The sequence below is a fragment of the Hakea prostrata genome, chromosome 10, assembly GCF_041222555.1.
Source record: "Hakea prostrata isolate BN-2017 chromosome 10, UWA_Hpros_2, whole genome shotgun sequence".
Taxonomy (NCBI): Eukaryota; Viridiplantae; Streptophyta; class Magnoliopsida; order Proteales; family Proteaceae; genus Hakea; species Hakea prostrata.
In genome coordinates, this window is record NC_142609.1 from 10322201 (window position 1) to 10340366 (window position 18166).

Below are 18166 nucleotides of genomic sequence, written 5' to 3' on the forward strand. Positions count from 1 at the left end.
ACAAAGATGATGCCGGCAACAACCATTGTCGTGCTTCTTTCCATTGCATATCAGCTTCTTTGCAGTTGAGAAACCAATATTCGTCTAAATATTCTTGCTCTGGGTTTGTTTCACTCAGGATGTATGTTGCCAATTGCATTATGTGTTAGGAAATGTTAAACTACCACAAGGATGTGATAGTTTAAGATCCATATCAGCTTTGTGATACCCATGCATGAAATCGAATGATAATGTTTTTCATCAAACAAAACTATTCTATTAATTTCTACTTTGGTTTCGACGTTAAAAGAAAAGTAGAAATAACGATCTAATGAAAAAATAAATTAAAAGAAACCATTCGTTACCTGCTGCTGCTAGCCTGCCACGAAGAAGAACTGAATCAAGAAGGTGAGGAGGAGCTGAAACGAAGAAGAACTGAATCAAGCGATAATCACTGAGCTCTCTTTCTTTTCTTGGCAACTGCTTCTTGGTCTTTTATAGTCAACTGTTAGAGTTCTAGTAGAAGAGGAGGGAATTAAAATTAAATGACAACCATTGATCTCCCAGTTAAATGGGTAAAGATTCTCATCTGATGGTATAAAGAGAGCCCGAAATGATAAGGAAAACAGAACATTGGATGATCCGACAATTTAAAATTTAAAACCGAGGGTAAATATGTAAATTGACTGACAGAGTCCTCCCGTCTCCCACCGAGTCCCGCTTCCCGCTAAATACGTAATAAAGATTCTCATCTGATGGTTTAAAGAAAGAGATAGAGAGAGAGCCCGAGTTTAAAATACAAAATGAGGAGGGCAAATATGTAAATTGATTGGCAGAATTCTCTTCGGCTCCTCCTCTTATTACGCAAAAACAATTTGGCAGTTCCATCGTTGTCTGCGACCACAACGGGTTCCATCTTAGCATGTGGCCGGTGGTCGGCGTCATCAGCGGCGGTTTGGGCTTTACAGTTTTACTCTACTCGGTTAGTTCGATTATGTGTACCTGCTGCTCAGCTTTATCCTGTGGATTTCCCTTCCATCATCAATCTCGATTATGTTTTACACTTTTACTTGCTCGAATAATTACCTGGCCAATTTTTAAGATCGTAAATCTGTGGTGTTATGGTGTGCTACAATTGTTGCATCTCTTTATCTTGCATAGTTTTTGACACTTGGTTGCACTGACTTCTGACTCATTTAGGTCTTAGGGACCACAACTTTTCTGCATTTTTTTCTCTCTCGAATTTGTGTTTAGAGACAAGTTTATGGTTATTACCTGCTAACTAAATACATTCGAAATGTGAGATTTTTCCCCTTCTTTCTATTAAATGTTGTAAATTGGGTTGCGTACATGTATATAAAACAGATTCACAAAAGATGGACTTAAGATTCCTCCCATTTGAGAATTTATACTTGAAGAGAAATTCCCACCAAAAGAAAGGCTGAGAAATAAAAACCTTTCTAGGCTGATGGCTTCACTCGATGGCACAGTAAATCCTCCCTGGTAAGCTGAGATCATGAGATCTCAAACTGATTTACAGAGATCCTTCTCTCAAATCCATAGATTCGACCTTGGTTTTCAGATTGTGGAGCAGTTTAAGTTCTTAATTATATTGTGGTTTCAAAATCTGATTCTGACGTTGATTTCTCAAATGGTCCTGATGACAAATTCCTGAAATCCTGAAATTTGGTCTTGGATCTTGATTTTAAATCCAGAATGATCTATTACAGAATAAATTTAAAAATAGGCAAATATGAGTGAAAAAATTTCTCTGGTACATATTTTGACTCCTTTGCATCTTTTTGAGTTGACTGGTGCAACATACGGGTACATATTTTCATTGCATTATTTGTACAAATTTGCTTCTGTCTTGAACTTGATGCATCATCATCCCTTGGTTATTCCCTCTTATTTTCATTTTTTTTTTTTTTTTTGAGAGATCAATTTGTCTGTGTTGTACTATTGCAATACCATCTCAAAGTTTGGTTTCTTTTGTAGTGGTCAACCATCACTAAGAAGAGAGATTGAGAAAAAGTGCAACGGGATTCCCTTGAAGTTCTGTCATGTAGATCAAGAGCGTGTCATTTACTTTTCCTTCATTGAAGTGGACCTTCCAGTCCTACTGTGATGATCTTCTTCAGGTGGAATTTTATTTCACCGTACATTAAAATTGGTGGCAGAAAAAAAAAGTCCATTATATGATCAACATGGTCTCATTGATGAAGATCAAACCTGTTCAAGGGTTCCGATAGAAACCAGGTCAGAATCGGGATATGATTTAGTAGGATATTAGTATATTTGATTTATCTTGTAATGTTTTTGTTGAGGTTAGAGTTCCATTCCATTGTAGATTTAGATTGGGTTGGCTAATTAGTATGGATTTTTACTCGCGGCTGAGCGGATATCTATCCACGCAGCCGTTATAATTTGACACGTGGCATAGAAAAAATCAACAATTTAGATTCTTTCAATCAATTTTTATATTTAAAATTTTTTACAAATTATAATTATTCGTCCCTTATATTTTCTAAATTTACAAAAGTAATCCCTGTTCAACTCGATGAGAAACAAAATCATAAACCTCATCCGAATTTACAAGCTCTTCTAACCCTTCCAGTGTTCACCTTGGCTTCACTGGAAACCATTGATGATCCTCTGTGCATCCTTGCCACTGCGTCCGTTGCTGCAGTGAATAGGACAAAGCAAATGCATACACATTACCAGATCCACGATTCATGTGAAAATATTCAGGGTGGAACAACTTCCATTGCATCTTGAGAAGAAACCAGACATGAGAGAGCATTTCGTCCTTAGTAAACTTAATTTCCTGTTTCAGAAATCCTAGTGTAAATCCATCTCTTAAACGCCTGTTCTTTCTTGAGGTGATTTCTCTACTTTGCAATCTTGGTTTCGGTTTACTATATATGCTAAAATGTTGGTTTTGATGTTCTCATGAATTTTTCCTTTCCATGTTACTCTGTTTTGATGGATTTTGTTATTTATGATTGTTACTGCAGATTTTGATATGGTTTTCCTTTTCTTCTTGGATCTTCGCTTCTAAGACTCATTGTACGAAGACTTAGTCTATTTAGATGGAAATGATTAGTTTACTCTGTTGAAATCTCAGTCGCGAGCAGCTGCTTTCAGTGGATTTTTAACATCGAGGCTAGAAAGGTCAAAAGGTTTTTTAGCGATGGCCTTTCTTCCTTTGAACGTTGGGCAGAGCCAACTTATTCGAACTCACCTCCTCCAAGTTCATTACCAATCGCTAAATTTTCAATCCCTCAAATGCGCAGCTTGTCGCTTGAAGTGCCAGTTTTAGTATCAGATGGAAGGATTTACCCCTTGGTCAAGTCCGCTCCACCTTCACCTTCAAGGGAACCATACTCTTCTTGGAGGCGTTTTTGTCTAAGGACTGACTTGGCAACCAAAGACCTTCGTTGTATTCTCCATCTGGATATAAGCGATGAATGAGGATCGTGGTTCTGAACCTTGTAAACGGACAAACTCTGCAACTTGTTTTGGTGCTATTTTGTACATAAAAGAGTAGCTAACTTACCTTGTATTCTAAGTCTCTGCAACTTCATTATGGCTTCCTGCTGCAAAGAAAACTGTCAGTGGCTGGTTTTCTACAACAATCTCCAGATTGATGTTGGGTGAATATGGTTCTAACGGATGAAGAGGCAAGGATGCACAGAGGATCCCATCGGTGGTTTCCAGTGAAGCGAAGGTGAACATTGGAAGGGTTAGGTCGTAGCTTGTAAATCCGGATGAGGTTTAGGATTTTGTTCTCATCGAGATTAGAGGGATTATTTTGGTAAATTTAGAAAATATAAGGGACTAATAATTGTAATTTGTAAAACATTTTAAATATAAAAATTTATTGAAGGAATTTAAATCGTTGATTTTTTAAACGCCACGTGTCAACTTCTGATGGCTGCGTGGATGGATATCCTCGCAGCCGCAAACAAAAATCCAATTAGTATACAGGGATAAATTTCAGTTTCTACTAGAACTAATAAATAAATTTTTAAGCTTGTTTCCATAAATCTACTGCTTGTAACTTCCATACATTTTTGAAGGTTTGATTGCTAATGGATCAATCTATTGCTGTTGATTGCTGTTGACACTTGGGAGTTGTTTATCGTCAAAACACAATAGCTTCTCTACAATTTTGGTTGTGTATTTTTTTAACACCTAGAATGGTAGGGTTGGCAAGGGATGATCTTGTATGGAAGCATAATGTCCCAAGTTCAACTCCTCATACCCTTGGGCCACTCATACTGAGTGGATGTTGCAAATGGTGGATAAGATTTAAGCAAGATTCACAGGACTTCTTTTGCAATTTGGAAGGATGGAATCTGCAAAGTTGATTTAAGGAATGCCGGTTCACAATGTCTTTTTTTTTGCTGCCCCAAAAAATAAAACATTTCTCTATTTACTGGTATTTTAATTAGTAAAAGCGATTGATAGAAATTTGCTCTTTAGTCTTTCTTTTCCAACAGTAGCCCTTTAGGGCTAAAACTTTTCAATATCTCTTTTCTCAACCCCTTTGATCCCTCCCTCCTTTCAACTCCAAAAAAGGATCCCGTCCATTATGACGAACTATAGGTAGTTTTCACATATGTAAATGCACATGAGATGACATTCACTAGACTTTTTGCAAGTGGACAATCTAGCAAGTTATAAGTATTCCACCAAAAAATAAAAATGTCAGATTATAATAATGGAATGGTGAGATGAACAAAAAAAATTTTAAAAATATTTTAGATTATGTGAAGATTTCCAATCTCTGGGAAAAGTTACAAAGTTTGAAAGGTTACCTCTGGGGTTTTTGGAAATTTTTAGTACTATGAAATTCTTGATGGATAACATTCAGGTTTCCTACATACGCATGGGGAGACCCTTAGTCCAATGTAATTCAGATGGACATGGGTTCAAAAATCCGAATCAGAACTAACTATTGTAGATCTAACTGTAATTGTTTGAACTGCACAAAAGGAATGAGAACTTCCCACCCATGATTTCCAGTAGAAATACGGTAAGCTTTTCAAAACTAGTGAGTAACATCAATTGAAGAATGAAACCAAACGTCAAACTTAAAAATAAGAGAACAAAATGCTTTAACAAGTTGCCAAATGACTTGACACACCCTTTTAAATTAATTAAATAGCCTTCTAGACATGTATGAAGGCTTCATTATTATTATTATCAACATTACATTATTCTTCAATCCCATAACCAACTGTTTTTCATATACGATGTTGCTTGTTCTTCAGTAGATTGCCTAGTAGCTTCCACAGCTTTCAGAACAAGAAGTCATGCACCCTTCTAATTTGACTTCATCTGCAATACAAAGAATTACAAGTTATCTCACAATGTCAACCAACAATATATGTGTGTGCATGTGTGCGTCTGGAGGGAGAGAGAGAGAGAGAGAGAGAGAGAGAGAGAGAGAGAGAGAGAGAGAGAGAGAGAGAGAGAGAGAGAGAGAGAGAGAGAGAGAGAGGGGGGAGAGAGAGAGAGAGAGAGAGAGAGAGAGAGAGAGAGAGAGAGAGAGAGAGAGAGAGAGAGAGAGAGAGAGAGAGAGAGAGAGAGAGAATGTGTACCATTCATGTAGTTGGAGCAAGAAGATTGGGCACAATTGCTGGGGCAAAGGAAATTTGTTTCAAATTTATGCGAAGCTTTAGACCCAGTTATACATTTATAACAAGGAGATGCACACGCAAGAATGTCATGCTTAACCAGTAGGCATTGGATGCACTCAGCGCATTTCTTCACGTCACCGAAGAAATTACATTGTGAGGAAACCACAAACGACATAACTAAAAATACTAATAAAATTGCTTTCATCTTTCTTGTGCCCTCCATAGCCTAGCCACTACCTCTTTTCACTTAGAATAATACCTTACTCTGTCATCCAGCTTCACCATATTGATTGAATTTATAGTCCAAAATACATTTATTGGGTATTAAAAATAGATTTGACTTAGATAGAAAGAAAAAAAATCTCTATTATACACAGTAGTGCACCACCACAAGAATAATTCCTAAAATAGCTGGTGCAGATTATGTAAAGAAAAACTTTCCACCCAGATCTTCCAAATTCCAATTCACTCTTATCTCTTGCCAAAAGAAAAAAGAAAAAAAAAATTCACTCTTATCTCAAATCAAATCTTCCAAGTTTCAGATATTTTCATTTCATGTCAAACCTCTGTAGCTCAGACCTAATCATATCATTCTATCTATATAGAAATAAAAATAAATAAAACTAAAAGAGGATGATCTCCAACAAAAGTCATTTTTTGCTGCAAATGAACACAATCAGTAACTTGATTCTTGGGTTGGTCCATAATGAGAAACCCATCTGTGAATCAGCCCTCATTCCTCAATAAGTTGACTAAGTTTGGGAAGGAGAAAATCCCCTTTCTTACCCTCTGATCATTATACCAGCGAGCTCATGCCAGGCATTCTGTGAATAATGAGACTGAAGAACTACACTAATAAATTATATACATGTAAAGAAATTCTGATTAACCTTGAAACGGTGATATATGGTTTAGGTTCTCTTAATGGTAGGAAATGATTTCCTTCAATTATTAGTTAATGTGAATCTGATATTCCAGAGGGAACCATGGTTTGGTTATGTACCTGATTTGGAATGATTCTCAGGTCGAAGGTGATATTTTTGTCAGGAAATTCTGTTAATTGTTGTTAGGTTCCATCCACTGGGAATCTAGGAAATTCAGTTAATTTGTGATATCTCAGTTCATGTTCTGTTGTTTTGTGGTGAATGTACCGCAGATGAACAGCAATTAATGAAGAAGAAAGCAAGAGATGATCAAGGAAGAAAATTCATGGAGGAAGGGGAGTGAGAGGGAATAAGATGGAGTTCAACTGTTCAAGAGTCTCAAATGTAAGGGAGAAATCCTAAGAATTTCAAGTTTTAAGTACGATTGTTTGGAAGTGGGCGGTTAATCCTCAAACTAGTAATTAAAGTCGAGTCAGAATCATCTCCCCATCAGGGGAACACTTTGACGACTTTACAACCACAAACTATGTGGGGCCCACAAGTAAAAAAGAATAAAACATTTTAAAATAAAAATCTCATCAACTAACCATATGGGCCCCCTGTAGTTTGTGGTTGTAGAGCCGTCCAAAAGCACAGAATGCTCCCCCTGATGGGGAGATGATCCGGACTCATTATAATGGGGGTTCTTTCACTTAGAAACCAGTCTTTTAATCTATGCTCTCTATTTATCAAATTACCTGTTTCATTGTGGTGTTTCACTTTTATGCAAATAGAGGATTTTTTTTTGGCTTAAATATTTGTGTATGTTTTGTTGAACAACTTGTACATATCGAACTATCATACTGTTATATTATAATACCATCTTTTTTTTTTTTTTTGGTATAAAGATATACTAAGCAAACTGAGACACAAAGGCTGTGGAAGGAACATGCTCCTTCAGCCAGCAAGTGGAAATTGGCCAATCCAACGCAGTCTCAAGCGTTAGGGCCTCCTGAGCCAAAGAATGAGCCACAGTGTTGGCACTCCTTGGAATAAAAACAAAATCACAAGATATGGGTGCTTGAGCTAAATTCCTTATATCCGATATAACATTCATCAAGTATGCCGGAACCCGAAGCGATGGTTGGGATAGTAGTCACACTACAGCAAGGCAATCAGATTCAAGAGTCACATGAAGCCAACCCTCTTCGAAGATGGTTATACTATCATATCATATTATACTATCATACTACTATTATAAAAATATGAACTCATGGAAGATGGCTATATTTTTTTTTTTAAATATCCTTTTGGGGTCTAATGAAAATTTTTCATAATTTGACAAATATATCTAATGAAAAATTCAATTTTGGGGTCTCTGTGCTTTTTAAATATAAAGTGGGGTATAGTGCCTTAAGGCTTCTATTTAGGGATGCCAGTGCAATTTGCTCTTTCTTTTATGTTTCTCAGATCTATTTGAATAATGTACTCTAATTTTTCTCTTCTAGCAAGGGATTAACAGTTTTACTATTCTATGATTTTAAGTCTTGTGAGTTGCGGCTTCCCTGTTTTTTGTTCTGTATTAATTTTAGAAATGCAATTTTAATAGTTCTGGCCATTCTTGACTGCTAAGTTGCCTAGGGACCGACTTAACACCCAAATTAATCTTGGGTTTTCAACATTAGTAGGGGAAAAAAAGAAAACCCCAAAATTTGGGAACCTTCTTCTATTTGTGAATCACTGTTTTCTGAGTTGTGTGCTTCTGCCACTGCAAATTCTCTCTCTGCCCGCAAGTTGCAGATTGCAATGAATCTTTATCTTTTTGAAAGCTACCTGGGTTAGAAGAGCAGACGAGGGAGAAGATATAATTAACAAGAAAATACCCAAAAGAGAAGGGTTTATTATTGGGTTCTGCATATGGGAATTGAGAGTGCTTTGAGACTTTAGCTTCATTATTTTAGTTAGTATTTGGATGTTAATGGAAGTTGGAAGGCATGAAAGAGAGATAACTCATTGGTCAACTGGTCGCTGATTAAAATTTATGCAGAACTTTTATTTATTAAGATCACAAGTTCAGTGGAAAGAAAAGGAACCTCCAGTCTCATGCTATGTAGGGGTGTAAATGGATAATTGAAATCCGTTTTCGAATTTGTATATGCATCTGTTTAGGGGTATCCGAATCCGTTCGATTATTAATAGGATGCGAATATGGTATACCCCTTTCTTACCGATTATTATCCGTCCGATTAAGTTACTTATTTAGATTTATTATTCTTATTTTTATAAATTATATCTATAATATGTGACTATTTTTTAGATTTTCTACTAAAATAGCTACCAAAGTTATTAAATTCTTAAATTTCAAACCTAGTCCTCACAATAAAAAGGTAAAGATGTAAAGTGGTAGTTGAAAACTTGTATTTATTATATATTCATGCTCATTTAGAAGAATCTACTTAAGAAAATAACTCTTCAATTATCATCTTAATCCGACAGAATCCGTTCGAAAAATGATAGGATATTATCCGAATTCGTCCAAAAACCGATAAGATATTATCCAAATCCGTCCGAATATAATAGGATGCGGATATGGATATACCATTATTCGATCCGAATCCGGTCCCTTTATACCCCTAGTCAAGGGTTTGAGGCTAGACATGAAAGAGACTCTAAGATGAGCACATATCTTTTAATCCCACATCGACCAAGTATTAGAAAAGAGAAAGGAGAGTAGAATATAAATATGTAAAAGAAAAACAGAAAAACATACTTACCTGGACGGGGTCAATGGCTGATCAAGAAGGGTCATGGCCTAGGTTGGTGGCCTCCATTGCACTTGGGAGGGGTCCCACCCCCCGGGGGGGGGGCGCCCATGGGGAAGGGGGGGCCCCCCCCCCCCCCCCCCCTCCACTCCCCTTTTTGTCACCATCTCCCAAAAAAAAGGTATCAAAAAAAGAAGTTGATGATTTAGAACATCGTCCCCAAGTGGGAGAGTGTGCACGTCATAATTTGTAGAAGGCAGAGTGACGACCCATTCATGCTATCCAAACCCGAAACCCAAGTTCGAGTTCCCATCTCCCCCTCGTGTTACCCAATCCTTTCTTATACAATGTTTTACTCAGGCGTGCGGTGGGCAAGGGGGCAACTCCTAATTTCATCACCGATGCTTTTCTACTAGCTTGCTGTTTTTCCTTGTTTGAGTTTCATTTATGATTTGGAATTGAAATCAGAGAATCAAACCATTTCTTTGAGTCCCTTCAAATTAAAAAAATGTTGGTTGATTGTATATTTCATTATTATATATAGTTTTATGATTTAGAGTATAGATAGTTGTATGATTTAGAGTATCAGTTTCCTATTTTAATCCCTTTGAATTCCACATATGAAGCAAGTACCCTGGATAGCAAAGATTTTAGTATCCATAGGTACTATGTTCGATTTGAAGTCAAATCAATCTTATATTGAAACATCACTATTTCCCCCCCCCCCCCCCCCAAATATTAAAAATGATTTTTAAGGCAAAGATGACAGGTATAGATGTCATTCTTAATCATATCCAACGGTTACTCTTAAACCCTACTTTTAAGAAACAAAAAGTTAAATCTTAATTAAAAACTAACTCACTATATATTCATAAACTTCCATATATCTATTCTCTCATGTTTCTATTTTTATTTATTCTCTCTTAAGTCCCCTCTTTTATTCCTTATTTTCTCTCTTATTTCATCGTACTTCTCCTATTCTCTCCTCTCTCAATTTTTTACGTATTCTTTTCACAAAACCGTAGAAAACATGAATGCATGAATCAATTGATTTTTTTTTCAATTTAATTGCTGAACTAATTATTTTTTCTAACATTATATTGAAGTAATTATTTAAGTAATAGGTACTCTTTTTTCTTTCTTTCTCAATTTCTCTCTCAATGTTTTTTCTTCTGTTGTTCTTTCTAGAAAACGACTTAATTTATAATTTATAATTTAATTATTTAACAAATTGAATTAATTTTTTTCTAACATTATACATTGTATGTTGTATTGAATTAATTATTGAAGTAATTGTTCTATTAAAAGAAAAAGAATTATTGAGGTAATTGAACAAAAATATAATAAAATAATTCAGCCCACACAATACATGTGGTGGCATTAATGCTCGTTCGAAGGGGAGGTAATCTCAACTTATTATTTAGCCCCTTGATGTTTAATCCTGGCTTAGCCCCAGCCTGTAGGAGATCTGGGCCGATTTTTTCTGGAATTCTAAAAAATGGATGGATTTTCTTGGTTCTTCCAAACCTGTGAAAGGTTATAGTGGTTCTATTCCTCACAACCTAGGAAACCTCTCTGGCTTGCAGTACCTTGATATTTCTTCAGATTTTCCTGTTTGATGGCAAACTTTCTTCTAGTGGCTTTCTTGATTGATGGCTACTGATATTCTACCGTGGGTGGCTGGTCTCAACTTTCTAAGCTAACCTTGATGTGAATGGCTATTCATATTCTACTGATATTTTTTTTGGATTTGATGTTCATCCGGGCAGATATTCTACTGATATTTACAAGTAACCTCCTGCAATTTGATTCTCAACCATTTGATCTTATTTCAATTACGTAGCGTGATTACGACCGTTGGCAGCAGCCAGTAGCTACTACTACAAATAAAAATTCTCTCTTAGTAAATCCAATCAACCTTATTTATGGGTTAAGATGGCAAGATGGGCTCATCTCTTGGTACATGCGAACGCACTCTCAGTCTCAGCCCATGTTAGCAAACAATAGAGATTTCTACCCAAAAAAAAAAAAAAAAAAAAACAATAGAGACTCAGAGCAAGAGAAGAGAATGCTCCATAGTCCCACATCGGATTGAGACCGACCAGGTATGAGGTCGAACCTCTCTACAAAAGAGAAACCGAAACCCATTTGAAAGCATACCTTTCTCGGCCTTTTGGCTAAGATCAAGTGTAGTATCTGTTCTTATCAGTTTAATATCTGATACGTGGATCATCGATCCACATGATATTAAATTAATTTTTCTTGGGGGAGGGCCCACTACAGTAGCTTGCTACTGGGGTCCTTGCGCGTTTCCCATGCGTTGCACTACTGCACGGGCCTGGCGCACCCCTACCAATGCTAATTCTAAATTTTATTATATTTTCTTGTTTAGGGCAAATCAATACCATACGTTTATCACATCCCAAGATGCGTATCCGACAGTTGTGGTCTTTTAGATGCATCGATTCCAATTCACAGGTTGATACAAGTGCATCAAGCTACTCACCATTCAAAATTATTTTCAAAATGAGCCTTAAATGTACCATTGCATGGACAAGTGCAATGTAATATAGCATGGACAAGTGCAGTGAAGGGAATATCTTATCGAGGCAATCATATTCCCTTCGGCAGATATGCTCTTCAAGCACTTGAACTCGCTTGGATCACGTCTAGACAAATAGAAGAAGGGCGGCCAGCAATGACACGATATGCGCGTCGTGGTGGAAAAATATGGGTACGTATATTTTTAGACAAACCCGTTACAGTAAGACCTACGGAAACACGTATGGGTTCGGGCAAAGGATCTTCCAAATATTGGGTATCTGTCATTAAACCGGGTCGAATACTTTATGAAATGGGTGGAGTATCAGAAATTGTAGCTAGAAAAGCTATTTCAATAGCTGCATCCAAAATGCCCATACGAACCGAATTCAGTATGGCGGTATAGGAATGTGGAACCAAAAGAAAGAAATTTTGGTAGTAAAAAAAAATATTTCTTTTTTTCATTCATCCTTTGCTTTGAAAGAACAGATTCAAAAAAAAAAAAAAAATGATTCAACCTCAAACCCATTTGAATGTAGCGGACAACAGTGGGGCTCGAGAATTGATGTGTATTCGAATCATAGGAGCTGGTAATCGCCAATATGCTCGTATTGGTGACATTATTTTTGCTGTAATCAAAGAAGCAGTGCCCAATATGCCTCTAGAGAGATCAGAAGTAATCAGAGCTGTAATTGTACGTACATGTAAAGAACTCAAGCGTGACAACGGTATGATAATACAATATGATGACAATGCAGCAATTGTCATTGATCAAGAAGGAAATCCAAAAGGAACTCGAGTCTTTGGTGCGATTGCTCGGGAGTTGAGACGGTTGAATTTTACTTAAATAGTTTCATTAGCTTCTGACGTCTTATTCAGTTTACCTTTCAATTGGATGGATTATCATTGGGAAACACAATTAACTCCTTTCTACTTCGGTTACCCCAAAAAAAAAAAAAAAAAAAAATCCTTTCTCCTTCAATGCACTAGCATACTACATGTTCCAAACATGAAAACAATCATGGCATATACTACAATTAAAACAACAAATTAATGTATTCAAGTGGAGAACGTGAGTACTATTATTATTTCAAGAAACTTACGAATGGACAAGATAAAATAATTCAATATCAACATTAATGTACAAGAAAAAATAAATCCAATATCAACATTAATGCAGCAGACGCATGCCATTAAGATGTTGAAGATTGGAAATTTGAAGCCAAAGACTTAGAATAGGAAAATGATCACAATAGGACTTTGTCTTTTTTTCATGGTTGGGGGATAAATGAATTCAATTCAACAACTCTATTGTGGAGAGCTTTTTTTTTTTTTCTTTTTTCTTTTTCTTTTCTTTTTCTTCTTTTTTTTCTTTTCTTTTTTTTTTTTTTTTTCTTTTTTCTTTTTTCTTTTCTTTTTCTTCTTCTTCTTCTTCTTCTTCTTTTTTTTTTGGGTTGGGTTACATCGGCTAGATTAACAAAACCTAAAGCAAAAACACAATGGAAAGGAACATTAGGTTGCCTTCATGTACTGCGAGATTGCACTTTTCCTAAAAGGGTATGAATGCATTTGGTGGCTAAGGAAAAACATACTATGTTTTTCGAGTGTGGGCTAGAAGAATGGTTTTCAATTAATCTTTGTGATTTCATGTCCAAATTGATGGGGAGTTGGACAGTTTGGTTTGCTTGTGCTGCCTATTCTCTTTGAAATTTGAGGAATAGAGATATACATGAAGAGGAGTTTGTTCGACCAAGTGATGGGTTGAAGTTGATCGAGGACTACTTGAGAACGGTGGTCGCTGTTTGGGCAACATGCTCATTGATGCTGCCAAATAACAAGAGTTCAAAGGTTTTGGACGTGTGAAAAGCCCCTATAGGTGACCAAATAAAGTGCAATGTGGATGCTTCTCTTAAAAGAAAGGAGAACTCTATGCAGGTAGGGGGTGTTTTGTGGGATCAAGAGGAGTTGTTCAAGGGAGGTTTTGCAAGGAAGTTTCCTCCGTGTTTAGTCTTTGAAGTAGAATTAATAGTGATCATCGAAGGCCTTAGGTTGGCTTGGAGTTTGGGGTTTTGTTAGATTCAAATCGAATTTGATTCTAAGGAAGCTATTGCTCTCTTTGACCTTTGCAAGCATGCACAAGACTTGATGCTATTTGGCATTATAAATATGGTTGGCAATGGCAATAGTATCAATCCATGGATGGATAGATGTATCCCAGATACTCTTGCTCTTCAAGCTCCACTGCCACTTCAAGGTGAGTCTCCTAACTTAGTATCTTTCTTTATAGATACTGAAACAGCTAAATGGAATGAGATCAAAGTTAGAGATTGGTGGCCAAATGATCTGGCAGAAAAAATTCTCAGCATTCCATTATGATCACTATCGAATTGTCAAGACAAAATTATGTGGGAGAAAACATCAACTAGCATTTTCACAATTGTTTCAGCTTATGGATTTTTTTCGAAAAATCATAATCAAAGTCCTTCAATACCATGGCTTGTCTTATGGCACCTCCCACTCCCCCCCAAAGTCATTCACTTTGTTTGGAAATTGCTACATGGAAGGCTCCCCACACCTGCTCTTTTATCTGAAAGAGGGTGTAGAATCAGTGATACTTGTTCACTCTGTTCACAACATAGAACAACTATTAATCATATCTTGCTCCATTGTCATTTTCCAAACAGGTATGGTCAAAGCTCAGAATTTGTTGGTGGAATTGATCCACAAATCTTATAGATCAGATTTCTCATTGGTTAAAATCAGCAAGAAGAAATAGTTTAGAATTGGAGGAACTCATACAACACTTACTTATGCTATGGCACATCTGGTTAGCTTTCAATAATGGTGTTTACTCTAGACCAGCGACTAATCCATATCATATATGGAGATCTGCTCAATCAATAGCTGCAAAGCATTTAGCCTTTCATCATCATAGCAATTCAAGAAAAGAGTTCAAAAGCATCAAATGGAGAGCACCTTCTTTGCATTTCATTAAAATCAATGTTGATGGAGCTGCAATCAGCAAGGGTTCCAACAACTTCCAGGCTGGATTTGGTGGTATTGCTCGTGATCACTTTGGTCACACTCTCTTCACCTTCTACTGCAAAGGAGGAAACTCACAAGCCATTTAAATGGAAGCTGCTGCAATTCGAGAAGGAATGAAGCTAGCTATCTCCCTTAATCTAAAGAAAGTAATTATTGAAAGTGACAATGAAGCTGTTGTTAGTCTGATTAAAAACAAATAAGAGACTCCACCTTGGAAAATCAATCATTACATACATGATATCTTCAGTCTTTTCCTCACTGTTTGATGTTTTAATTGTAAATCATACACATAGAGAAGGCAACTTTGTAGCTGATAGCCTAGCTTCTTATGTTGCTGCTTCACATGCTTCTTCTTTTTCTTTCTCTCGCCCCCCCCCCCTCCTTTTGTTCTTTGGCTTTTGCATTTTGATGTAATCGGTACTTTGTATCCCAATGGCTTTTCTTTTAAATGAATTCAGTTCTTCATAAAAAAAAAGGTTAGTTGAGCGGTTAAAAGCCCAAAATCCCATGGGGAGATCTTGGGTTCGCACCCATCTGGCAGCTCTTATATTAGCAATACCCCCTCCCCCAATTAATACAAACTCAACGTAATGCCATAAAGAGAATGGAACGGTCTAGTGTATTGATTTAGAAGGGGGAATGAAGTTTAGGTTTAGCATTTGGTGATAGTTTTTAGATTTGCAATAATGCCATGGAAATATGGGCTTTCCACACAACATGTTTATTTCTTTTTTCTTATCTTCTGTAGATAGCTTCTTTAATTTTCATTGCAGATCTTTATACCCCTAACAATTGCACACCACACCTTTTAATGCCATCTTCATAAATGACTTTCCAAAGAAAGCAAGAAACGCGAGAAGAGCCACTCATCTCACTTCTTTCAATATTTTAATTAGTAAAAGCGATTAGAAATTTTCGCTTTGGCCTTTATTTTTCCACAGTAGCCCTTTAGAGCTCAAACTTTTCAATATCTCTTTTTCTCAACCCCTTTGATCCCTCCATCCTTTCACCTCCAAAAAGGATCCTGTCTATTATGACAAACTATAGGTAGTTTTCACATATGTAAATGCATATGAGATGACATTCACTAGACTTGTTACAAGCGGACAATCAGTCATAAGTATTCCACCAAAAAATTAAAATGCCAGATTATAATGGGATGATGAGATGAACAAAAAATTATTAAAAATGCTCAACTTTTAGATTATATGAAGATTTCCAATCTCTGTGAAAAGTTACAAAGTTTGAAAGGTTATCTCTAGGGATTTTAATAGTTCTGGCCATTCTGGACTGCTAAGTTTTTTTTTTTTTTTTTTTTTTTTTTTTTGGTAAAGATTGCTAAGTTTCCTAGGGACCTACTTAACGAGTCCGGATCACCGACCCCGACGGGGAGCACAAAGTGCTCCCCCGACACTTCCTGACCACATATATTAGTGGGGCCCACGGTGAAAAACACTTTTTGAAAAAAAATTAAATTTTTTTTTTCAACACCAGTGGGACCCAAGGAAGCCATGGGGGAAAAAGATCCGGATTCCCTATTAACACCCAAATTAATCTTGGGTTTTCAACATTAGTAGGGGGAAAAAATGAAAACCCAAAACTTGGGAACCTTCTTCTATTTGTGAATCACTGTTTTCTGAGTTGTGTGCTTCTGCCACTGCAAATTCTCTCTCTGCCCGCAAGTTGCAGATTGCAATCAATCTTTCTCTTTTCGAAAGCTACCTGGGTTAGAAGAAGAGACGAGGGAGAAGATATAATTAACAAGAAAACACCGAAGAGAGAAGGGTTTATTATTGGGTTCTGCATATGGGAATTGAGAGTGCTTTGAGACTTTAGCTTCATTATTTTAGTTAGTATTTGGATGTTAATGGAAGTTGGAAGGCATGAAAGAGAGATAACCCATTGCTGAACTGGTCGGTGATTAAAATTTATGCAGAACTTTTATTTATTAAGATCACAAGTTCAGCGGAAAGAAAAGGCTGGGCTTCTGAATAAATGAACCTCCAGTCTCATGCAATGTAGGGGTGTAATAATGGATAATTGAAATCCGTTTTCAAATTCGCATCCGCATCCATTTAGGGGTATTCAAATCCGTCCGATTATTAATAGGATGCGGATATCGTATACCCCTTGCGGATATGGATATACCACTATCCGATCCGAATCCGGTCCGTTTATCCCCCTAGTCAAGGGTTTGAGGCTAGGTAGGAAAGAGACTCTAAGATGAGCACATATCTTTTAATCCCACATCGACCAACTATTTGAAAAGAGAAAGGAGAGTAGAATATAAATATGTAAAAGAAAAACAGAAAAACATACTTACCTGGATGGGGTCAATGACTGATCAAGAAGGGTCATGGCCTAGGTTGGTGACCTCCATTGCACTTGGGAAGGGTGCCCGCCTAACATCTCCCCAAGTGGGAGAGTGTACGTCATAATTTGTGGAAGAGGGGGTACGCGTTCGCGCGGCCCCTACCAATTTCTTATACAATGTTTTACAAGTGCTTGATTTCATTTATGATTTGGAATTGAAATCAAATGAATCAAACCATTTCTTCTGAGTCTCTTCAAATTTTTTAAAAAATGTTGGTTGAGTGTATATTTCATTATTATATATAGTTCTATGATTTAGAGTATCAGATAGTTCTATGATTTAGAGTATTAGTTTCTTATTTTAATCCCTTTGAATTCCTCATATGAAGTTGGATAGAAATGTATCCATAGGTATTATGTTGGATTTGAATTCAAATCAATATTATATTGATTGATTGTCTCTCTTAGGTTGCTGCTAGCAAATACCATTTTTTGGGGTTTTGGACTTTCCAAATCATTCCCACAAGCAATGACGGAGCCACAGAGGGCCGGAGGGGGGCAATTTCTTTTTAAATTTGATTACTTCCTTTATTTTTTTTTTCTTACTCTAAGTGTGAAACATCACAATTCGCCCCCCTTCCAAATATTAAAAATGATTTTTTAAGGCAAAGATGACGGGTATAGATGTCATTCTTAATCATTTCCAACGGTTACTCTTAAACCCTACTTTTAAGAAACAAAAAATTCGAGTATTAGATGTCATTCTTAATCATATCCAACGGTTACTCTTAAACCCTACTTTTAAGAAACAAAAAGTTAAACCTTAATTAAAAACTAACTCACTATATATTCATAAACTTCTCTATATCTATTCTCTCATGTTTCTATTTTTATTTATTCTCTCTTAAGTCTCCTCTTATATTCCCTATTTTCTCTCCTTTTTCTTCATACTTCCCTTATTCACTCTTTTATATTCTCTATTTTCTCTCTTATTTCCTCATACTTCTCCTATTCA

General features: G+C 36.4%; 2 non-coding genes across 2 annotated transcripts; both read left to right on the forward strand.

The window, feature by feature from the left end:
- Window positions 1-11408: 11408 nt before the first annotated feature.
- Window positions 11409-11604, forward strand: LOC149001850 (U2 spliceosomal RNA). Its single transcript, XR_016170485.1, has one exon. It is a non-coding gene; the product is annotated as a U2 spliceosomal RNA (small nuclear RNA).
- Window positions 11605-17153: 5549 nt separating this feature from the next.
- Window positions 17154-17313, forward strand: LOC149001851 (U1 spliceosomal RNA). Its single transcript, XR_016170553.1, has one exon. It is a non-coding gene; the product is annotated as a U1 spliceosomal RNA (small nuclear RNA).
- Window positions 17314-18166: the final 853 nt, after the last annotated feature.